The 26,070-nt window shown below is 36.2% G+C and overlaps 1 pseudogene; it reads right to left on the reverse strand.

Annotated features, from left to right (window-relative positions):
• Positions 1-3,263: 3,263 nt before the first annotated feature.
• On the reverse strand, positions 3,264-4,204 carry LOC143666010 (heterogeneous nuclear ribonucleoprotein A1-like; annotated as a pseudogene).
• Between the last annotated feature and the right edge of the window lie 21,866 nt (positions 4,205-26,070).

Genomic DNA, 26,070 nt, shown 5'->3' on the forward strand with positions numbered 1-26,070 from the left:
CCTGAGGGATGGGAGAAAGAATATGGAACTATTAAACCTTACCGTCATGGAATCCCCTGATACTGTGTCAAACTTTAAGGATATCCAAATCAATAGGCCATGCCCTCAATCATGAGGCTTAACTTGTAAAGTTTATGTAGGTAGCAGAGAAGCTTAGACTACCTATAGGCATGCCTAAGAGTTACTTCTGGAGGACCTCTGTTGTTGCTCAAATGTGGCCTCTGTCTCTCTAAGCCCAACTCTGCAAATGAAATCATTGCCCTCCCCACTACATGGGACATGACATCCAAGGGTGAAAATCTCCCTGGTGACGTGGGAGATGACTCCCAGGACTGAATCCAGATCTTGCACCATGGGATCAACAATTACATTCTGACTTAAAGGGGGAAAAGAAGTGCAATTAATAAAGTATCAGTGGCAGGGAGAGTTCAAATAGAGTCGAGAGGCTACTTTGGAGGTTGTCTTTATGCAAGCTTCAGTTTGACCTTGCTACCTATCATAGCCTGCCAACCCCCAACCAGGACAATTCCAGCCAATCCTAAAGAGCACCTAGGGCAATATATAAGATTCCACAAGGGTTCCAGGCACTAGAGTAACTTTCCAGAAACCTACAACCTCCAGATGGGTCCCTGGTCCAGATAAGTCTTGAAACCTAGACCAGCCCCTCTGGAACATCAGATAGTTCCATCTCCCTACCCCATATTAGTGACAGACCCTTCCAATATGGAAAAATTTAGAATTGCCATAACCCAAATATCCCTAAAGAGAAGGATGGAAAGATAAAGGTGATGGTAGAATTATACAGAGAAGATAGGATTTAACAAATGAATATGAATGCTGAATCATTAAATCAATATTTCTTTTAGTCTCTAGTATTTTAGAGCAGCTAGAAGTAAAAACCTAAAATTGTGAAACTGTAACCCATGTCAAACTCTGAAATACGTTCTACAACTAATTGTGGTGCTATGCTTTGAAATTATAGCTTTTTGTATATATGTTATTTTTCACACAAAAAAGAAGGAATAAAAGTCAATTGTGATGATTAAAAAATATTTAAACCTTCTAGCCTTCTATATTCTGGAGCACCTAGAAGGAAAAATATGAGAAGATAGTATGATAGCCCATGACAAACTCTGGGATCTTTCCTGTAAGTACTAGTTGAAGAATGCTTTGAAAACTATTGCTTTTTTATTTCTTTGCTTTGTATATATGTTATACTACACAACAAAAGATGTTAAAAAATAAAAATAAATATTGTTTAATTCTGTCTCAATAATGACAAATATGTAAGGAAGGATGTAAACTTTCTAGACTGTACCTTCTCCTTGTTAGCAGTTGGCAGCACCAGCCCTGGGCGTGCTTACATAGCTAAGAGCTATGACTAATTGGTTCTAACTGTGCCAGACCTTTGCTCAGTTTTTATATACATCATCTCATTTAATCTTTATATTCATTGAAAGAAGATGGCGTTAGTGTTCCCATTTTACAAATGAGAAAATTGAAGCCAAGAATAAAGTAATTTAACTTCATTTCTATTCTTAAAACAGAGCCAGGAGCAGAAGTGAACCAGGTCTACCCGATTTCAAATCTTATACTCTAAATTTCTGCCGTCTTTGGGATCTTCTCTAGTGACATTCCTTGCTTTGAGATGTGAATTAGATGTAAAGGATTGCAAAGTTTCTCTTGAACGGTGCCCTTTTCCCCTGGTGGTGATTTTCCTTCTTGTCCTGTTCTCCAAATCCAACCCCGCAGCTCTTGGTCACCACCTCTTCCCTCCTTCCCTTCTTTCTGGGCCAAAAAGCTAAAAGCTAATGAAGAAATTCGGAAGTAGAAAACAGAATATGTACTTCAGCAGTAATGGCATTTTAATTAAATTCTGGCTTCTTTCTGCAAGATATGATATGATCTTGGCCTTTATCGTGTATAAAACCCTGATTCTAATTCTTATGAGCAGGCTTCCTTTTCCAAGCTCACCATCTGTCTGGTACTTATTCATAGTGGCCTTTTCTTGGGCTTGTGTAGTGGGACATTCTGGAATGAAAACCGGAGAAAGGGAGGTTACATTGTTCTTGGTGGATTGGACTGTACTTTCTTTCCTAAGAATATTGTCCTCCTTAATACCTATGCAGGCACCATGTTCCTTCCTGTCTCTCAAAGCTTCTCAGATTAGGAAAACTGTATACCAAATATTCATTAACTCCTGCTGTCCTACTATGTACATAGCACTGTTGCAATATTTGAGGGCTGAAGGATGATTGGAGGTCTTTAAAACCCATTATTCTGTCAGTCTTTCCATCCCCACAAATAACCCAAAGAAACAAAATCTAAATAAAGGTGCTGGCTTTGAAGATGAAGCTTTTAGATAAATCCCCTGGTTCAGCCTTGCCTTCCTTCCATAACGTAAGGTGCTGACGAATACCTCCTCATGGTACCAGCGCTGTATTGTGAGGGTTAAGTAAAATAAAACAGCTCCCTGCATTGGGCGTTGCTGGGAGAAGAGTCCTTCCCAAGGAAAACTTTTCCAGAAGACAGAAACAACTCACGTGTAGGGGTGTCCCAGAAACAAACAAACAAACAAACAAAAAATGAAATACACCTTACCAGGTTGCTGATAAAATAGTTTGGGACCAGCAAAGACAGCTTTTTATCAGATTAGCACACCATGCTAATCAATGAGTATCAACTCCCCAGTTTTTACTTCCAGTTATTTTAATTAATGCATCTTTTTTCCCTACTGATCTATTTCTGTCTCTCTAGATGTATTTATAGTTATGTTTTATACAAATGGAATCATACAATATGTAGTACTTTATGTCTGGTTTCCTTTAACTAGCATACTTTTTATTAATTATTATTATTTTTAAATTAGAGAAGTTGTACATTTACTTAAAAGTCAGGTAAAAATATATGAGGCTTCGATATAGCCCCTATTTTTTTTTAAAGACATGTATCAGCATCAGGATCAGACTATTACATTTAGCAATTAACAGCATGTGCAAAAAAATCCACATTAAAATCCTTTGTTGGAATGCTTTACACTTTCCAGGGAACAGAAACTAAAATAACCTATTGTACAATTAGTCGCAAACGCAGGCCTTGTGCTTTTTTGTCCATAAGCATGAGTATTGTCTAAAGCATGTCTTCTCTGGAGCAGCTAGGCCCTGCCACCACTGTGCTTGGCTGAGTTCACAAATCTGCAGTAACCTGTAGCTTCCCTGTTGTTTCTCTGGCTCTCCTCTCCTGCTAAGCTTTGTTGCCTGGAATTAAAACCTTTTGCCACTGCCGTAGCTATTGTTGCTACTGGAACCACCACAGCCACCTCGGTTTCGTGGTTTGACAAAGTTTTGGCCTCCACCGCAGTAAGGGCCAGAACTTCTGCCTCCAAAGTTTCCTTCCTTCATGGGTCCAAAATTTGAAGACTGATTGTTGTAATTGCCAAAATCACTGTCGCTTCTGCCACCTCCAGAATTGCTTCCATCATTACCAAATCCATTCTAGCCGTCTGCACTGCTGGCATCGCCACCACCACCTCACTGTCACCAAAGCCATCATGACCACTGAAGTTTCCTCCACGACCGAAGTTGTCATTCCCCCTAAAACCACCTCTACAACCACTACCAAAGTTTCACTTTGACCTCCTTGGCTGGGTGAAGCCCTGGCCATCTCTTGCTTAGACGGGGTTTTCCTTACTGCACAGTTGTGGCCATTCACAGTATGGTGTTCCTGAATGACAGTCTTATCCGCAGAGCATGGTTGTCAAATGTTACAAAAGCAAAGCCTCCCTTCTTGCCACTGCCTCTGTCAGCTGTGATTTCAATCACTCCAGTTTCCCCATGCTGCTCAAAATAAACTCTTAGGATGCTCTTCAGTGTTTTCTTTAATGCCACCCACACAAAGATTTTTTTCACAGTGAGGTGGGCACCTGATCTTTGAGAGTCTTCTCTTGAAACAGTCCCCTTGGTTCCATGACTCTTCCAACCACCTTATGTGGCCTTGCATCCGTGGCGGCATCCACCCCCTACACAGTGGCTTAGGTGACAAACCCAAAGCCTCGGGAGCATTTGGTGTTTGGATCTCTCATTACCACCCTAGTCTGTGAGTCTTCTCCATTGCTCAAAATGGCTCCCCTCAGACACTCATCGTCCGTATCAAAGCTTAACCCTCTAATAGAGAGCTTCCACAGCTGTCCAGGCTCTTTAGGAGACTCTGAGTTGGACGTGAAGTCAGTGGGAGAAAATACGTCAATGATGCTACCTCAGCGATGTCCACAAGCAGAAAGGAGTAAGCTAATGAAACTATCTCCGTATCCCCCCCTATTTTGACACTTCGCATTAGTGTGGTACCTTCGTTAGAATCGATGAAAGATTATTAAAATAGTCCTATTAACTATAGTTCATAGTTTACATTAGGTATATATTCCCCATTTGTCACCCTATTATTACACCTTCTATTAGTGTTGTACATTTGTTATAGTTCCTAAAAGACGTTGCACTTGTTCTATTAACCTAGCCCATCATCCACCACAGAGTTAACTGTGTTACAGTTACATGGTTTATCTTCTGACTTTCATTCTTATAGCATACACAATCCAAAGCTTGCCCTTTCAACTAAAATCACATACATAATTCAGTGCTGTCAATTAAGCTCACAGTAATGTGCTACCACCACCAGCCTCCATTCCCAAACCTTTACAATGAACCTAAATAGAAATTCTGTACAGGTGAAGCATCAGGTCCTCATGCGCTGGCCCAGTCTATCCCCTGGGGACCTATATTCCAGATTCTAACTCTATGAGTTTGCTTATTATAATCAGTTCATATCAGTGAGGTCATAAACTATTTGTCCTTTTGTATTTGGCTTATTTCATTTAGCACAATGTTCTCCAGGTTCATCCATGGGACATTGTTCCTTTTTTAAAGCCAAATAATAATCCATCATATGGTATTATATAACAAAACAAACATTTTGTTTATTCATTCATTGGTTAATGGGCTCTTGGGTGGCGTCCATCTTTTGGCAATTGTGAACACTGGTGCACAAATGTCTGTTCAAGTTCCCTAGCTTTCCGTTCTCTTGGGTATTTACCTAGTAGAGGGGTTGCCAGATCATATGGTAATTCTATACTTAGCCTCTGGAGGAACCACCAAATTGTCTTCCATATCGTTGCACCATTTACATTCACACCAGCAATGCATGAGTGTTCCTATTTCTTCACACTGCCCAACACTTGTAGTTTTCTGTTTCTAAACAGTGATCATTCCAGTAGGCGTGAGATGATATCTCATTGTGGTTTTTATTTGCATTTTCCTAATAGCAAGTGATGCTGAACATCTTTTCATGTCTTTTTTAGCTATTTTCATATCCTCTTTGGAAAAAGTCTACTCAAGTTTTTGCCCATTTTTAAATTCGGTTGTTTGTCCTTTTATTGTTGAGTTGTAAGATTTCTTTATATATTCTGGATATTAAGCCTTTATCAGATATGTGGTTTCCAAATATCATTTTCTTCCATTGAGAAGGTTGTCTTTTCACTTTCTTGACAGAATACTTTGATGCACAAAAGGTCTTTATTTTGAAGAGATCCCACTTGCCTATTTTTTTCTTCTGTTGTTTATGATTTGGGTGTAAAGTCTAAGAAGTCATTGCCTAACATAAAATCCCATAGATGCTTCCCTAAATTTTCTTCTAGGAGCATTATGCTCCTGACTCTCATATTAAAATCTTTGATCCATTTTGAATTAATTTTTATATATGGTGTGAGATAGTGGTCTTCTTTCATTCTTTTGTATATGGATATCCAGTTTCTCAGTACCATTTGGTGAAAAGGCTATTCTTTTCCATTTATTGGACTTGGAAACCTTGTTAAATATCGATTGGCCATAGATGTGTGGATCTATTTCTAAACTCTCAATTTGGTTCCATTGGTTGAAATAACTATTTTTATACCAGTACCATGCTGTTTTGACTACTGTAGCTTTGTACTATGCTTTAAAATCAGGAAATGTGTGTCCTCCAACTTTATTCTTCTTTTTCAAAATGTTTTTGGCTATTTGGGGCCATTTATCTGTCCAAGTAAATTGGATTATTGGCTTTTCCATTTTTTCAAAGTAGGCTATTTGGATTTTGATTGGGATTGCATCAAATCTGTAAATCAGCTTGGGTAGAATTGACATCTTAACAATATTTAGTCTTCCAACACGTTGAATGTCTTTCCATTCATTTAGGTCTTCTTTGATTAGGGTGATATTGGACTTATAGAATGAGTTAGGTAGAGTTCCCTCTTCTTCAATATTGTGTAAGAGTTTGAGCAGGATTTGTATTAATTCTTCTTTAAATGTTTGATAGAATTCACCAGTGATGCTATCTGGTCTTTGACTTTTCTTTGGTGTAAGATTTTTGATCATTGATTCAATTTCTGTACTTGCTATATATTTGCTGATGTTTTCTATTTCTTCTTGAGTCAATTTGGGTATTTGCTATGTTTCTACAAATCTCACCATTTCTTCTAGATTATCTAGTTTGTTGGTATATGATTGTTCATAATATTCTCTTGTAATCCTTTGTATTCTTAATATCAGTAGTGATAGCATCATTTTCTTTTCTGATTTTAATTACATGCAGCATTCTATTTTTTTCTTTGCCAGTTTAACTAAAGATTTGCCAATTTTATTGATTTTTTTCCAAGGAAACAATTTTTTGTTTTATTTTTTCAATTGTTTTTCTATTCTCTATTTCATTTATCTCTGCTCTCCTCTGAAATTCATTTTTCAAAAAGCATATGAAATGAAGATCTAACTCTATTTTTTACCTTGAAGGACTTTTATTGCCTCAGCATCACTCATTTGGCATCCCTACCTAAGAAAATACTAATACAGAGATATATTTATGCTGTATATATTTACACATACATATATAGATATACTACATATATGCATATTTATACATTATTATATATGCAAATATGAATTTATATATGGACATACATACACATAAATTTAATATACACAAATACTATATATATATATATATATATATATAGGGTTTGGGAGAATTTCTGTTTCATTGATCTGTACTGTACTGTACTATTTATGCCAATAACATACTCCTTCAATTGGTATATTCTATATTATCTTTTGATATATTTAAGGGCAAATTTCCATTATAATCCTTTCTCTTACTTCTTTTCTCATTATTCTTGCACATTTAGCTTTCCAGATGAACTTAGTATACATTGTTAAGATCCACTACAAAAATTCCATTGAGATTTTTATTGTGTTTGCATTGAACTATAGGCTAATTTAGGAAGAGTTTATATCTTTATAATATTGAGTCCTCTCAACCAGAAAATTGGCATGATTCTCTATTGATTCAATATTCACTTATGTCCTTCATTAAATAAAGTGTTCTTCACATAGCTTTTGTACTTTTCTTATACGTTTAATTCCTAGCTGTATCATTTTAATATGGCTGAGAATAAATGAGTTTTGAAATAACTGTGGTTTAAACAAGGAAGAAGCTTATTTCTTTCTGACCTGAAAGCCTCTCACAAGGGCTGCCATCTAGCTCTGCTGCACAGTCTGCAGGGCCCCTGGCTCCGTCTACACTGCCTTGCTGTCTCTGAGATGTCAGGCCTGGGCTTCATAAACTGAGTAAATTTTGAGACTGGAAGAATGGAAAATGGACATTAGGGAACAACTAGCAGCCTCTGCAACAGTAAGCACTTACTTTCTAGTTTTTGTTGCTATAAACAGGATCTTAATTTTCAGATATATATAAAACAGTAAAACCTAGTCATGACTTGGGAAGTGATGCCTTAAAAATTCCATCTGATACAGGGTAGGGTCATGCCGTTTACAGTTAATAAAATGACCCAGGTGAACCTATATGGCAGCTTGACAGAGTTCCAGGGGCAGACTTAGGTTCCAAATCCATGCTGGTGCTACAGGGTGTGTTCTGTGCTCTGCACCTGACTAGGTTTTCAGAGACGTGTGAGACCATGTAAGGCATGCTTAGGTCAGGAGCACCCTTTTTGTGGGTTCCGCAAGGGAAGATCCGCTTGGAAGAGTACTGGGGATGCAAGAGCCCATCCTTGACCTCTCCTGCTCCTAAACCCTTGGGTGCCTCTGTTGCTTGTGCAGCACCATCCTAAGGTAAAACCAACCCATTATTCAGTTAGAATGTGGGCTCAGAGAAAGAGGAATATCTTCTGTGTTATTTTAAAATTCCCCAAATAGGAGCCGCAACAGAATTTTTCTGTAAACATGCTAATTGCAATAAGATCAAACAAATGGATACATGATCAAACAAATGGATACATATCAAAAAGTAAACAAAAATGACTTTGAAATAAACTATTATTTTTTCTTCTTCCTCTTCCTCTGTTCCTCCTTCCTATGTTCACTCTTTTTCTGTAAACTTATAAGATAAGTCAAGATGTGGGGTAGATTGATTTGCACAGCTTTGTGATGAAATCACCCATTCTACCACCTATAGCATCCCAACTCCTCCTACATCATTAATCTCAACTACTGAGCTGGTGGGAATTGGACTCTACAGAAGGGTTGCCTGCCAAAGGAGATGTCCCCAGGCAAATACTTACAATAGTTTACCTAGTAAGCCAAGTTTTTGTTTTCTTTTAAGCAAACTGTATCAACACAGAAACAACAAGCTGTTTTCCCCACAGGTTGATAAAATGGCTCAAAATGTGCTGGAATTGAGATGCTAATAAATCAGCTCTGGACACCTTCAAGACTTGTAAAATCTAAACTAGTAACAACGGAAAAAGATGTATGAAACAGTAGACAAAAAACTCCTTCATACTAACTCGTGGCTGGAGTTAGACAAAACTGTTTGTGTCACAGTCCTCAGGGCTGCCATCAGATAAAACTGGGTAGCATAAGGCAGACCTGATTTATAATTCTATCTCTACTCTTTACAACCTTTGTTATATTATTTCCTCCTGCTAGAGCTCAGTTTTCTAATCTTTCAACTAAGCACTTTCCTAATAGTATTATTGTTAGCATTAATTGAACTAATTCAGGAAAAGATTTTAAACCACTGTGCAACTCAATTTACATTAGCCATTATTATGACCTTTACTACTTGTCTTATTGTGATTATTATTATTATTTGTGCTCTTAAAATATGAAAATGCTAATTTAAACTCTGTGAACTCCAGAGAATGTGAGGAAAGATGTTAACCCTTGATATGCTCATAGTCTAGTTTGGGAGACTACATTTAATGACTCATGATCATGTTTGATGAATAAAGCTGTGATGCTCCTTATTAAGGTAAAAATATTTTGGTTTTGTTATAATAGCATCCAATGAATTACAAATAAATATCTCTAATCAACCACTTAGCCCTGTCTCCATGCCCTTTTGCAATGTGATTCTACCATTTCTCCCATAATAAGGTGAAAGAATTGGGGGGAGGGGAGGAAGGAACGAATGAAGGAACGACGAGAATAAGGAAGGAAGGGAGAGAAGGAGAGAGGGAGGAAAGAAAGAAGGAAGAAGGGGAATTCAAATTATTAATATTTGGGGGTTCATTTGGGAACTTCTCAAAAGCCTGAGCCAGAACCTACAGAGGCCAGGTTATCTGAACAAATAAAGTTCCTTATGGCATGGGAAAAATGAAGCCTTTTAGAGAAAGCCAGGAAGGGATTTCCCAAAAATCTGAGAATTCATGCAGCCCTCACAACAATTTTTTTTTTTTTTGGTAAATTGACTTGGGTTCATGTCAGATTAATACATTCCATCTCACTTTCAAATGAAGGGTAGTTGGAGACCACTGTGACTATTTTTATTTTACTACTTAGTAAATCTGCTTACATCAAGGAAGCAATTTAAATATTTCAATTATATTTTAGTTTGATGACAAGAAGGCTCATCCTTAAAATATATATGAAGTCCTCTCATTTTCTCACCACTTAATTTATTGAGGAATTTATATGTACACTATAAAGCTTGTCTTCCATTTTCTTTCAATTCACTGCATTCCATTTTTTACCTCCAGTTAATCCACTGACTCTTTTTATAGGCTCACTACATTTTGCAATGGAACAATTTTAGTCTTCATTTTTCATGATCAGTGTACAGCATTAGACAATAATATTCACTTCATAAAATTCCCTCTTTCCTTGGTTTTCTTATCTCTCTCACATGATTCCCTCCCTGCTTTTTACCCTTAAACCCCAATGGCCTCAGGTTCTATTCTGTGGTTGGAACTCTTTTAGTTATTACTTATTATAGTCTATTAAATGAACTCTTATCCTGCAAGTTTATGACTCTAAGATCTGTGTCTTTAATCTTTGCCTCTATCTCAAGCTTCCTACTCGTATAGTCATCCATCTCCTGGGCATCTGCTCAAAGTTCCTGGCATGTCAAACTAATTTCAGTTTTCTTTCCCCAAACTTTTACTACCCCAATCCACACTTAATGTCAGTATGAATTCATCTGTCATTTAATATAGAAACATCATTCATCCTTGACTCTCTCCTCCTTGTTACCTCAAACAACCAATTAATTAGTTACCAAAACCTATTGACTAATAACGACTTCCTAAATATCTTTAATTTCTCACTCCTCCCATCCATATATAAGATTGCTACCAAATTATTTTTGTAAAACACAAATCTAATTGTCCTACTTAAATACCTTTGGTGGTCTCTCATTCTCCATGGGACAGTTAACAAATCCTTTTAGCTTGGTAGGTAGTAGATGCATTTCAGCCTCATCTGCTGCCACTCTCAGAGCAATGCGAAACCGCCATGGGACTATTCTGCAGTTCCTGGAGAGATCACGTGCTATTCTACCCCAAATCCTTGTTTTTGGTAATCTATTTGCACGGGCATGCTTTCTCCCATCTGCTTATGGAATAGATCGAGGAACAAAACATTCCTTAAGACATAGCTTTATGTCCTAAGCTATAAGGACTCTTCTAAGTCCGTCACATGTTTTTTTTCTTCAAAGTCCCTTATAAGTGCTTTTATATAGCACTTATCACACTGAGTTAAAATAATTTATTTGTCAACAACAGTGAACTTGGAATATCCAATCCCTAGCACAATACATGGCCTTGGTATGATAGTTATATGAGGAAATAGGTGGTTCATGCATGAATGCATGATAGCAATTGATTTCCTCGTGCCAGACTGTTCACATTCCTTGTTATTTTTTCTAATTTACAAATTTTCTAGCTGAAATAAAAATGCATGACTTTTGAATAGAAATACCGATGTTTGCTTATTTAGTGTTCCCTTTCAAGGAAATGAGCTTCTAAAATTAACTTTAAGACAAGCACTGACAACTTGATTATTCCTTCTTCTTCCTCCATTTGCCGCCAAGCTGGCCACTGAGTCCTTATGTTATGATCGTGAATCTCCTGGGCACAGTGATTTTTATCTTGTTGAATGTGAATTATAGATTCAGACCTCTATCCAATTCCGTGTTCTTTCTATCCGATTTAAATTTCCACAACCTGAATAACTAACCCTCTGTCTTCATTTTCACCGTGTGTTGTTAAGTTTGTTTAGAGGCTCCATACATGGTCAATTATACCTCACTGAAGCTAAATACAGTAGTTATTTAGAGAAATTTTAGAGTGTTAGATGAATTTGAAAAGCCCAAAAACAAAACACATATTGGCTTTATGATAGTGACTGTTCGATTTTATTTAAAGTACTTTGTTTAAAACGATGCCTATTTTGGGGGTTAGGGTAATTAAACAAAATTCCAGTTAAAATGGAAGTAACTAAAACGAGAAATCCAGTGGTTTTGTTTTCTTCATGTAAATGAAAAATGGAAAAAATAAGATAGATATTTGTATATTTCACCTCTTCTTAAACAAAATATAGCATATCAAACACATTGTTAGCCACTTTTTTGGGGTCCTTTTTTTTTTTTCTTTTGGCATGGGCAAGCTCTGGGAATTGAACCCTGGTCTTGGGCATGGCAAGTGAGAATTCTGCCACTGAGTCACTGTTGCACCTCCCTGTTTTCCACTTTTTTTAATCCTTTACTGTATCTTGGAAATCTTTTCATAGCAGAAGTTCACAGTAGAGCTTCCTCATTTTCTTCCACAGTTTTGCATTGCATTCCATTTAATAAATTTCCATAATGTATTTATGCCATCGTCTATTAACGAACCTTTCATTATATCTAATTTTTTGAAATTACTAAGTAATGAATGCTGAATGAATAATTTTATATATATGTAAAAAGATACACACATGTATCTTTGCAGGACCCATTCCCCAAAGCAAATTTCCCTGGGTCAAAGATACATGTATAAGTAATGTTGACAGATACTGGTAAATTACCTTTCTCCCTGTATTACTAACTTATACTCCCACCAGCAATGTTAAGAGAATATTCTATGCATTTCTGCAACACTTTGAAGACCAATTGTATTTTCTTTTCTGTGAACAGTCTATTCTTTTCCTTTGACAGTTCCTCTATAGTGTTATCTTTTTTTCACATTAATTTCCAAGAGTCTTTATATTAGAGAGATTAACCCTTTAACTATGATACATAGGTCAAACGTTTTCCAAATTTTTAGAAATTTGTCTTTCCCATTTCTAATATATTTTGGCTTTATTTTCAGTGGTCCTCATTTATAATAGTTAAATTAGTCATAATCCTTCCTCTATAACACACTGTCAAAATTAATTCATGAATGGCTTATTAATACTTTATTTCTCTATTCTGTACACTACATATCCCAAAGTAGGTCATCTGTAACACCTGACATCTACCTGTATTCTCTGCTATCTGATCCCCTGCCTCCGCCAATCTGGGGGAATAACTCCTGAAGTTTGTGCTTTTCTTTGTGTTGAACATTTCTTATTATAATAGTTATATTAATTGCACAGAAAACACTGTGCCCTCTTGTTTTCGTCTGTTTTAAATTTTATAAAAAGAAAACCATACTACGCAAAATCATCTGGGACCTAAAGCATCATGAAGATTCGTCAGTATTTATACATGCAATTGCAGTTCCCTCACTGATGTATACTATGTTATTGGGTGAATATTGTAAAATTAATTTATCTATTTTCTTATAATGGGCATAATTGTTTCCTTTGTTTATTTTTTTACTTTAATTTTCCCTTCTAAGTACACTGTTGCTATTTCTCCTGATATAAACATGCAAGAGCTTTTCTTTGGTGTAGATTTAGGGGTAGAATAACCAGCTTGTAGAATATGTGAATATTCTACTTTACAAGATAATTCCGAATTACTTTCCAAAGTGGTTTTACCAATTATTTTTCCACCAGCAGCTTACAGGAGATCTTGGTGATTTACATCTTGTCCAACACTTTGCCCCGATATTCTATAATATTAATGCTTTCTTTGTTTTCAATTTGCTTTACTCAATTCTATTCTCTTTGTCCCTTTTTTCCAGTGCGTGTTCTTCCTTGTCCTTCTTTGAACTATGCTTAATTTCAGTGACGATTTTTGGTTTCTTTTTTATTTCTTCCTGAAGTTCTGCCAGATCATATCGCTGGTTCTTTAGGCCTCTTTCCTGAGTTTCTGCATTTGGGATGTGCAGTTTTTTTAAAAAAAAAATTGTGAAGTATGTAATTATAATTTCTACCTGCTCTGTGGTCACTTTTCCTGAAAACCATCCTTTGGTAGTTTGTTCTGAAGCTTTTTTACACATTTTTCCCTTTGTGTAACAATGTGCTGATCCCTTTTATAGTGTTATTCATGCTCAGACAAGCTGGATTTATTAGATCAGTTATTTACAGGAGGTTTGGGTGTAACGTTGCCAGATAAAATACAAGACACCCAGCTAAATTTCAGCTGTATAAAACAACAGATAATTCCTTCTCTTTTTTGCATGGACAGGCACCAGGAATCAAACCTGGGTCTCTGGCATGGCAGGTGAGACCTCTGCCTGCTGAGCCACTGTGGCCTGCCGGATAATTCTTTTTAATATAAGAATATCAGCTTTAGTATTTTCAACATAATTATACTAAATTTTTTCTTATTTGGTCTGAAATTTAAATTTTGTTGTGCATGCTGTATTTTAATTTGCTAAATCTGGCAACCCCATTTGGGTAAAGTCTGACCCTATAGGATGCATTAGGATAGATTTCCAGTTTCTACAACACAAATTACCTTTCTTTCTTTCTTTCTTTCTCCCTTCCTTCCTTCCTTCCTTCCTCCCTCCCTCCCTCCCTCCCTCCCTCCCTTCCTTCCTTCCTTCCTTCCTTCCTTCCTTCCTTCCTTCCTTCCTTCCCTCCCTCCCTCCCTCCCTTTCTTTCTTTTTTTTTTTGCCTCCCTGATACAATCTGTATTCTTCAAATGTGGCTTTTGGCTTCCTAAACAACTTTTATCCAATATCAGTCCTGTTCATTTTCACTTTATTTTAAATCAAGGTGCATTTGATTTTGATCACGGCACCACTAATTGCCACAAACTTAACAATCTTTCCCTCTGCTATCACCCCATTTGTCTGCACAGCAAAATTCATTAAACAAATTGTCAATACTCGTCTTTTCCATTTTTGACTCCTGTCGTTCTGAGCCCCAGTTTCTTCTTGTATTGGGTGGGTGGAGTGAAGCATTTTGTGGGCAAGCAAGCCAAAAAAACAAACACATTATTGCATTCATCATAGAAGCCTACCATGAATTAACTTTTTTGACTTTTTATCATGGAAACCTTTAGATTATAAGAACTAGAGAAAATAGTATAATGGATTCCCAAGTGTGAATCATCCTGCTAAAGCAATTAATAAGACGTGTTCAATCTTGTTTCATCTAAATCTCTCACTTCCCACCATCCAGTATTATTTTTATGGAGTTTTCAGACGTCATGAATTTCATCTGGAAAAATGACAGTAGGTATATATAAAGCAAAGGAGATTTTTTAAAAATAACATAAAACCACTGCAACAAAAATCACATGTAAATATAAGTAGGAATTCTTTAATAATAGTCAAAATAAAAGTCAGCATTTATATTACCTAATTGTGTCATAATTTTTCTCCTTTTAAAATTGTTTTTTGTATGAGTCAGGATTCAAATAAGGTCCATATACTGCAATTTTGATGTGTCTTTGAAGTTTGCCTTTTATTTATCTAATTTTTTTTAGTTTTTGTTTAGTTCTTCCTTTTAAAAATATATTACCACTCACCCCCAGGAGAACCTCTTTTGTTGCTCAGATGTGGCCTCTCTCTCTAGCCAACATAACAATCAAATTCACTGCCCTCCCCCATCTACGTGGGACATGACTCCCAGGGGTGTGAACCTTCCTAGTAACATGGGACAGAAATCCTAGAATGAGCTGAGATTTAGTATCAAGGAATTGAGAAAACCTTCTCGACCAAAAGGGGGAAGAGTGAAATGAGGCAAAATAACGTGTCAATGGCTGAGAGATTTCAAACAGAGTCGAAAGGTTATCCTGGAGGTTGTTCTTACACGTAATATAGTTATCACCTTGTTAGTCAAGATGTAATGGAGAGGCTGGAGGAAACTGCCTGAAAATGTAGAGCTGTGTTCCAATAGCCATGTTTCTTGAAGATGATTGTATAATGATATAGCTTTCACAATGTGACTGTGTGATTGTGAAAACTTTGTGTCTGATGCTCCTTTTATCTATCTTATCAACAGACGAGTAAAACATATGGAATAAAAATAAATAATAGAACAATGGTTAAAATAAATTTAGTAGATTGAAATGTTAGTGATCAATGAAAGTGAGGGGTAAGGTGTATGGTATGTATGAATTTTTTTCTGCTGTCTTCTTATTTCTTTTTCTGAATTGATGCAAATGTTCTAAGAAATGATCATGAGGATGAATTGTGATGATATTGTGAATTACTGATTATATATGTAGAACGGAATGATCATATGTTAAGAATGTTTTTGTTTGTTGTTATATTATTTTAAAAATTAATTTAAAAATTAATTTAAAAATATATATTACCACTTTTTAATACAAATGACAGTATTCTTTATATGTTTTCTCCGCCTTCCCTTTACAACATATCTGGAAAAACCACTCCATAGCAATAGAGATTTTCTCTCTCTCTCTCTCTCTCTCTCTCCCCGCTCCATTTGCATAGTGCACCATCGTATATAGATTATAGAGGTACCATTCAGCTATCCCCAGTTGATAGAAAGATTTTTGTTTTTTTTTCTAATCTTTTTCTGTTACAAATTGTGCTGCAGTAAATACCTTTGTACATTTCTAAAGGTATTTTTGTCAGAATATCTTTTGGGATTTTTGCTGAAAGTGAGATTGCTGATCTAGAGGGTATATACATATATAGACTTTTCTTATAAATTTTTTTGCCAAATTCCCTTCTATAGTACTGAATTTCACATCCGTACTAGCATCGAAAAAGGGCACTGATTTCCCCATGGCTCACCAGCAAGAATGCTGTTGAACTTTCAGTTTTTTGTGAATCTGATAGATGAGAAACAGAGTCTCAGATTGGTTTTAATAGTTCATTTTGGCTAGTCTTGCTTGTTTTTTACTTGATTGTCTTCTTCCTCCAAATGAACTTTATAACCTGCTTATAATAGAGAATCTGAAATGTTCTTATGGTAACCATTTTATATTTATGCATGAGATTCGTCCTCCTCTAGTGCTTTGGAATCCATTCCCATCAATCCAACATGCTTGTCAAAGTCAACAGTAATGTCCATCCTTCAAAACCCAATAAGCCTCAGTTCTCATTTTAATTGACATACACACAGTATATGCATAATGGGCCACTCATTGAAATACTCTGAAATACTTTCTTCACGGATATCCAGGACACCACTTTCTCCAAGTTTTTCTCAAACCTTGATGGACATTTCTTTCTACTCACCTCTCCTAATTTTCCCATCTTTCAGAACTCTAGATCTGAAAGGACTCAGTGTTTTGACTTCTCTCTTCTGTAAGCTCAGTGACCTTATCATGTTGAAATAACATCTGTATGCTGATGACTCCAACATTTCTAACTCCTGCCAATTTCTAGCCTTCTACACCCAAGCTCCCCCACTTGGATATCTGATAGTCTACAGTTCCATATGGATTTCTAGTAAACATCTCAAAATTAGTACATCCAAAATCTGAATTCCTGACCTTCTAATTCCAAGCCTTTATTTCCACTCCTTTCTGTAGTCTCATAAGTGGAAAACCTGTTCATTCATTTTTCAGGTTAGCATAGTTGGAAACACCATTGACACCTCTTCTATTACCACCATGTCCTGGTCGCCAATATTCCTCTCTTGGATTAATGCTGTAGCATTCTACCAGGCCTCCCTGTTTCCACACATGCCTCCTCTAATCTAGTCTCAATGCATAATTATCCTGCTAATACACGAGTCTCCTGTGCTCAAGATTTCCAGTGATTTTTCACGTTACTCGATAAAACCAAAGACCTCGCAACGTACAAATGACTTTATACCTTATGGTCCCTCGTTAGTTCTCTGACTTCATCTCCCACCACTCTCTCCTTCATTTACTTTGCTTCAGCCATTCTTGCACTGAAATGTTCTTCACCAAAACTTTTTGTCCCATGTATCTGTCAGGTCTTTCTAAAATATCACCTTCTTCATTAAGAATTTATCCTGCCACACTATTTAAAATTGCAAGTATGGCAATTTTAAATGCCATATGGCACTCTTTGGCACAGCTACCAAATTACTTTGCTTTATTTTTACCTATGATATGACTGTTAAAAATACTATTACTTTTACTTATTTATTTTGTTCACTTTCTTCTATATCTGCCTTCAAGAATGTAAGCTTTAATGGCCGATTTTTTTTTTTAACTCCTATGGCCCCAGCATCTGAAACAACATTGGGTAATACTCAATTGATATTTATTGAATGAATGACAGATGAACTAAACACAAGTATGCATACATACTTATATGCATAATATAATGCATTATATAAATAATACACTATTTAATGTATTATTGATTTGGGGAGATGGTCAATTATTAAAATGATAATATTGACCATTAGATTATTAGTTTCTCTGACCATCTTAAGTGAAATTCAAGACATTTCTCTTTCACTTTTACCTTTACTTTTAGCTTTTAAGATCCCCCTTCTTTCTGTCAATCAGAGATAGAGAAAAATCAACAAAGGCAAGTAACCTAACTTAAATGAAATGCTAAACTGGCTTAATTTATAAAACCTTTACCAAACAGACAGATTATCAAATTTTTTAACACACGATTTGCTGTGATATTTTTCAAATAAATATAAATTAAGCAACTGTTTTTCTAAGGACTCAATAGATTTGTGAGTGACCTTAGCTTTAAGAGGCTCCAGCACTCATTATTTTCCACATGAAGAAATAGAGGCCTCAAAAAGATTACCATTAATGTGTTCCTGATTTATAGTGAGATCTACAAGTCATCAGTCTAGTAACGTTTTCCAAAATGTATATTCTGAAACAAGAAATTGAAACACATGAAATGATAAGTAGGAATTAAGTTTATAGGGCTCATAGGATGGATCATTTAACATCGAGAGGTAACATAAAAAATTTGGTCTTAGGGTGTTCATAAGACACCACACTGCATTGTTATCTCCTGGTGTAATGTCACGTTCAAAGTTCTCCGAAAAGGCGTGTTGTGGTTCCTGCCAGTTACTAAACCTGCGGAGTCATCAAAGGCAGTTTATGCACTGGCAGGGGAGTCAGCCATATTCATTGGGTCTGAAACCACTGAAAAAGCAGCTCCCTCACCCTCCTTATCTCTCTTCCCTGACGGCTTCAATTCTTGAAATTTTCACCATTTTCCTTTTAGCCCTGAAATTAAAGGTACTCACTAGTATGGAAGTGTTTCTTGAGTGTGGTAATATTAAAGCACAAATGGTCTTTGTTACATCGGCATAATGGAATTCACAAATTCTTTTTGTAAAATACAATTTCATTGAGATATATTCACACACTATTGTAACCATCCAAACTGCACAGTGACTCATAGCATCATCACATCGTTGCGCATTCAGCACCACAATCAGTTTTTGAACATTTTCATTACTCTAAAAAATACATATGAGAATAAAAATAAAAATGGGGAAGGATGCCCCAAACATCTCATGCTCCTTATCTTACCCCTATGATTTATTTATTTTTTGGTCTTTATTTTTTTTATTCATCTGTCCACACGCTGCATAAAGGGAGTGTTAGCAGTAAGATTTCACAAACGCTGAACAGAAAGAACAGAGTGGAGAGAATAAAACACAGGACAAATAAATTCTAATGGTGAGAGAGAGCCAGGGAAGGAGAGTTGGAAGTCTGGCTTGTCATTACTGATGCTTAGGCAACATGAAAAACCAGTGACCGTCAGGAGACTCTGAAGGGAGGAGGTTTTATAAGTGAAGTCTGGCCAGATGTGGAACCTTAGCTTTGCATCCTTCCTAATCTGACTAAAGGCCTCGTTAAGCAAATAGCCTGAGAGGGTTTGTCATAGGTTACGCATACACAGAAACCTGTAGGTTCAACAAAAGTATGAGGTGATTAGCCCTCAAATGAGAAAATATCTAATTGTTGCAAGCTACCTCAGCTCATTCTCTTGTAGTATAAGAAATGAAATGGAAAATTACAACATTAAATATCATGGAAAAAGTACCAATACAGCAGATAGACGAGAAGCTGAATTTCAGTGACTTCATTTTTAATGTTGTTCATTGTAGAACTGATTATCAAGCTAGAAAAAGGGTTATTCTCCAGGCGAATGCTGATGTTCTCCAAACTCCCGACAAAAGTATATTTTAAAAAGGTGAAAGGAGGTTAATAAATTGCATCACGAGAAGATCATCCTCTAAGCCAGGAAGTGGCCACCGAAGAATTGCATCATTTAACTGTGCGGGTTTTTCTTTCCCAATTCAAGAGACTATCCCGACTAAAGTAGCTGTTAGCTTTGCATGCCTTAAAGCCACGGCATAATTTGTAAAAGTAAGTGAGTAAAATTCTTATATCCAAAGAGAAAATCTCATTTTCTCACTGTAACAGTGTCAGAGGTGCTGATGGTGTCTCGTAAAGGTTGGGGTAACCTCTGAAAAAGAAGAAAGGATATTTGTGCCATTTAACACTCGACAGGACCATTCTCAAATGTGGAAATTTATCTTGTGTATCATGCCTAGACTGGTTTTGTGATGGTAGGCTCCGACAATTAATGTCATGTGCAGTAGTCCGTAACAATTTACCAATTTTCTTCCAGTGAAAGGATGATTTTGCTACTTCTCAGATAATTAAGTAGACTATATTCACTGAGTTATCTGAGATCTTTTACCAATAATTCAAGATTCATACAATACCTTTGCCTACTCACTTCACAGAAACATTTGTAAAGAAAATTAGTGTTAATAGTGATTAAGAAATTAAATTTATGTCATGGGACTTATGTTTGCATTGCAGTGGTGTTCTTTGATTTATTTTAAATGTATCATTGATTAATCATTTGACTTAAGGCAAGTTGACAGACATTACCTGATCTATAAATGAGAATAATTCCTTAGACTTATATGAGAATAATTCAATTACTAGATTGAAATTTTCCTGGTTTAAGTACTGAATGAATATCAGTTTTTAAAATAACTCAAAGAAACATCTTATACAAATAACAATATAGATTTATTTTATTGTAATAGCCTATTTTCTTTGGATACAAAACAGCTTTTTCCCTTTATAATTATTGTTTCCCTAAATGCTAATAAGGGAAGGACTTGGTGACTTTATTAACCCCTCCAGAATTCTATGGTCTTATATTTTGGTAATACCTGGAATATGACTTTGTTTCTAAATACTTGCTGTCAGTTGTCTGTATTATTCATACATGACAAATATTGTGTAAACTTTGTCAAGAGTCTCTGAAGATAAATTCCCGGTTTTCAGGCATTTTTTAAAAATATTTTTTAAGTGTCTCAAAATGCCTGCCCCTTTTTTCTTATTTTTTAATACAAATATGAACACTGAGGAGACAACATTAAATAACTCTCTCAGTATCAAAGATATAGTAAATGATAAAACCAGGACTCATATTGTGGTTTCTAACTCCATGTATTTCTACAATACACTCATCTCATGAACAAGTGTAAACGTCAATATACTATCCATGTTGTTTATCAGTTCAACAATAAAATTCAAGAACTGTCAACCAATTGTCCTTGAATAATATCACTAAAATGAGTCTGTTGTAAATGAGATAGTTAACATATGGTATAAACATATTTAGCATCTGAAAATACCATCAGTTCTGTGTTAAAATATGTGAGAAGTGAATCTTGCTTCTCTCCAAATTATTTCCCAGGTTTTCCCACATAACATCATCATGAATTTCACATAATATACCTTAGAACATTTTCACAGAATATTCTTTAAAAGAAAATTTTGAGGTAATTGCTAAAATTGAATTCTTCATTAACTTGGCTAATATATATATATATATTTTAATTTGACTGGATTCACTAGTTGTTTCCGTGACAGGTAGTCATAATTGATAGAGAATAAATAAAAAAATCAAGGAATGATTGTGACATGAAGTGCTATTTTCAGTAGTTTGTCAGGTTACATTTCTAATTGGAGGTAGCATTTGAACTGAATGAAGTCAGGTAGAAGATAACTGAATGTTACAGGAACAGAAAGCATCTGATGTAAAGGCTCTGAGGCAAAAGGATGCTTGGCTGATTGGAGAAATAGCAGTAACACTGTGTGGCTACAATTAGTGATTCAGAGTGAAGACGGTAAGAGATGAGGAAGAAGAGTTAGCCAGGACCAGCTCATGTAACTAGACTTTTGTAAATTAGGGTGAAGATTTTGGATTTTTTCCAAGTGTGATAGAAAATTCTGGAAGTGTATTAGGGAAACAGTGATTGACTTTAAGGCATTAAAGGGTTACTTTGGTTACTCTATGGAGCAGACTAGGGTAGGAGAAACCAGTTAGGATGCTATTACCACATTCTAGGTGATGGTGATGGTGCTTAGAATAGAGTGATAGTGAGGAGGAAAGAAGAAATAGTTCAATTTACATTACGGTTTAACAGAATTTGTTAATGGACTTGATGAGGGGATATGATACAAGGTGAGATACCGAGAATACTGTGCCATATACCTTGAAATAGGGGAGACTAAGGGAGAAGTGCTGGCACTAAGAGTTTGGTTATGCATATGTTAAGTTTGGGAAGCTTTTGTATATATTGATGTGAAGTTATAAAAGAAGGTGGCCTGAAGTGAATTTTGATGTCCTCACTATAAAGATGATATTTAAAGTCACTGAGATCACCTAGGGAGTTAATGTAGATAGAAAAGTCCAGTGAATAAATTCCATGGCGCGCTAACAGTTAGAATTTAGGAAAGGAATGACATCCATTAAAGTATGTGGAGAATGGTCAAGTATGAGAAAAACTAGTAAAGTATGGTGTATCAGAAGTCAAGGGAGCAATTGAGGTATTTCAAGAAGGAAGCAAATGGATGTTTTGAATGCTCCCAAGAAGCCAAATAAGATAAAGACTGAAAATGAAACATTGGAAGAAGTCATATGGTGGTCATTGATTACCTTGACAAGAGTTGTTTTAGTAGCATGTTTGGGACGAAATCCCAATTGGAGTGGATTCTAAAAAGAATCAGTGAATGTAAAGTGTTAGTGAGTAGTGACAATTTCATGTTTTGCTCTAAAAGGAAGCAGAAAAGTATGACAATATCTCCAAGGAAGAATTTTTTTTAGTCAGAAGAAGTAACAGCGTATTTGTCTGCTGGCAGGAAGCACATCCAGTAGAGAAAGATTAAGAATGCAAAATGCAGTCAGCACGCTAGGAGAAGAAACCCACCGGGCAGACAAGAGTAAAAAAGATCTAGAGTATAAGTGGAGGCGATGTTTCTAGAGTATAAGTAGAGGCAGCGATATTTCGTCTATTGTACAGATGATGTATTATTTGAGGATGAAGGAATTATCTAAGAAGAGATCTTCATTTGCATTTGAGAAAAGGGAAAGGAGCATTGTGGAGTTTTGGAAGGAATAAAAAGTAGGAAGCAATTGTCTCGGGAAGTGGTGAATGAATTGACAAAGGTGATGTCGTAGGAATGTAGGCAGTGATGAGAGTCTACTACGATTGGACTTGACTGGGGTAAAAATGAAGAATCAGTAAACTTGGACTTGATATGGGCAAGTACTGATAAACAGGCGAATTTAATATGGCAGCTGAAGTGTCTGGCAGTGGTGGTTTCCAATTAGCAATCACATTTAAACTTAAGTAAATGGCTACATTAAGTTCCTGAATAATTTTCTGATTTGGAAAAAGACACCATGCCTCTGATGGGAATAATAGATAACTAGTCTGCCTTGTGTGTAAAGGGATTATCCGGTATTACACAGGTTATCAGGATTCTAGCAAGGTCAATTAGTGTAGAGTATAAGCCTCCATTCCAAGTAAGGAACATAGAGTGCTAATTCCAGAAACTGAGGCAGAAACCCATCTTCCAGGCTTGAACCACAATGAGAAGGAAGAAGGAAGAGAAAGATTTGTTGCTGAGTGGGGATCCAGGTATTCATGGTCTGCCCCCAGCTCACTGGATACTGAATCTGTTGGAGTGTCTCTTGTCCCTGACAAGGAATTCTGACTAGGCAGGGTCTCCTCGTTTTCCTTCTCCTGGTCAGGTTAGGTCCATTGTTCAATAGGCTTGAACCTCCAAATGAAGGTCCAAGATAGTAGCAAAAAAAAAAGGGACTGGCAGATAAATGGAACAGGATAAGACAAGGTTGAAAGGAGATTTGAAAAATATATATTTTTATTGAGAAATATCCACCCATCTACAGTTCAACCATATGTACAATCAATGGCTCACAATATCATCACATAGTTGCATATTCTTCACCATGATCATTTTTAGAAAATTTGCATCATTCCAGAAAAAGAAATAAAAAGAAAAAAAAGAGCTCGTACATTCCATACCCCTTGCCCCTCCTTCCCACTGAGCTACAGTATTTCCACCTACCCAATTTTACTTTAACTCCCTCCATTATTTATTTTTTATCTGTATTTTCCTTACTCCGCTGTCCACATCCTGGATAAAAGGAGCATCAGACACAAGGTTTTCATAATCACTCATTACCACTGTAAAAGCTATATAGTTAAACAGTCATCTTCAGGAATTAAGGCTTCTGGAACACAGTGTATCAGTTTCAGGTACTTCCCTCTAGACACACCAATACAGCATAAACTAAAGAGGGATAGCTGTATAATGCATAATCCAGGGTAACCTCTCAGCTCTGTTTGAAATCTCTCAGCCATTGAGACTTGATACATCTCATTTCTCTCTTCCCCCTTTTGGTCAAGAAGGTTTTCTCAATCTCTTGATGCCAGGTCCTGGCTCATTCTGGGAGTCAGGTCCCAAGTTACCAGGGAGATTTATACCCTTGGGATTTATGTCCCATGTAGTGGAGAGGGCAGTGAGTTCACCTGCCAAGTGGGCTTAGAGAGGGAGGTCACATCTGAGCCACAAAAGAGGTTCTCTGGGGGTGACTCAGACATAATTAACAATAAGGCTTAGCTTCTCCTTCGCAAGAATAAGATTCACAGGGGTGAGCCCTAAGATTGTGGGATCAACCTATGGAATAGGTTGTTTCCCTGGTTACAATCATATCATGAATTCCCCAGATGGGGAAGTTGAATATTTTGTCCTTTCTCCTAGTCCCCAAAGGGAACTTTGCAAATATGTTTTCATTCTCTGCTCAAATTACTCTGGGATATATTGGGGCATCACACCAAGCTGTACAAACCAATAAGATCTTGTGCCCTATTCAAGATTTGAAGGGAGAGTTTTGAAGAAGTTAACAGGCTTAATAAGAGTTCAAAATTGTCTATCTGAAGTACAAAACTCGGATTAGTAGAAAAAGTGAAAATTTTTCAGGACCAAAATTAAATCGCAGTGTTTGGTGAGTAAGTTTGAGTCTATGTTTTCTTTCAGGTGATATTTAAAAGGAAAGAAATGCAGAAACATAGCCTTCATCTTGTGATAACTGAAAGCGTGCTCATACATCTATAAAGATGTTTTCTCATTGATCTAAGCAAAAGCACAAATTGATCATATATATCCTTGGGTAAAGGGTATCGAGTGACAGAGGGCACAGTGTCTTTTAAATTCAGTTTTATAGTTAGTAAGGAAAGCCTCTACAATCCGGTTAGCATTTTTTCTTTTAATCTGTCGTCTAAAAAAATAGAAAGTTTGACACTGCGTTGTAACTAAATTAAAGATAAGTATGTGAAGAGTGGAGATAAACTCATACAGAAACTTTTTCCCTGTTGGTCAAAAAGCAATGTTAGAACTTGGCACCTCTCTATTAAGTGGGTAATTAATACTCTCATGATGAAACAGCTCTCAAATATCAAGTGTCTTAAATTAGTTTTGTACAGGTGTTAGAATTCATTCAATTTGTGTTCAAATCCTATGAGAGCTACTGAGAGCACAGATATGTTATACTCTTGATGGCGGTGAAGCCCAGCCCTTTAGATGCTCTCCAGGAGGGAAAACAGATGTGATGCTAGCCACATATGGTGTTGGTGCTGCCACAGCTTTATATATGCCTCCATTTAGTCTTATGTTGACCTTGAGAGCTTAGAGGACAAGTCCTCTTACAACCACCCTTCAAAGGGGATGGTGGCTATCATACATTTTTCTATTTCTTTGCAAATAAATGAAGGACTGAATAAATGGTAGGACTGAATTCCTTACATAACAGAAGTTGACAAACTTAAATTGAGTACGAAATGCTTCCTTAGATCAACATCATGAAATTGTTTCATATATTATGAACATTTTCTAAGAGGTTTTCCTATATATTCTATGGTAACAAATAAAAATTGAGCAAAAATATTTCTCCCTCTAATTCCCCACATATGTCGCACAGGCTATATCCTAAATAATTTGCTGCACAGAATGCTTAATTCCTATTTTTTGTGTCACTGCAATCAAATTGTATTGACTGTGCTTTTCATTAAATCTTCTATCAACCGTTTTCACATTAACTGATTTTATGGTAGATTAATGATGACTACTTCTCAAAATAAGAAAAAAAATACACTATGTATTGAAGTATTGCACACATATAAAGTT

Source organism: Tamandua tetradactyla, chromosome 22, assembly GCF_023851605.1.
Source record: "Tamandua tetradactyla isolate mTamTet1 chromosome 22, mTamTet1.pri, whole genome shotgun sequence".
In the NCBI taxonomy this organism is placed as follows: domain Eukaryota; kingdom Metazoa; phylum Chordata; class Mammalia; order Pilosa; family Myrmecophagidae; genus Tamandua; species Tamandua tetradactyla.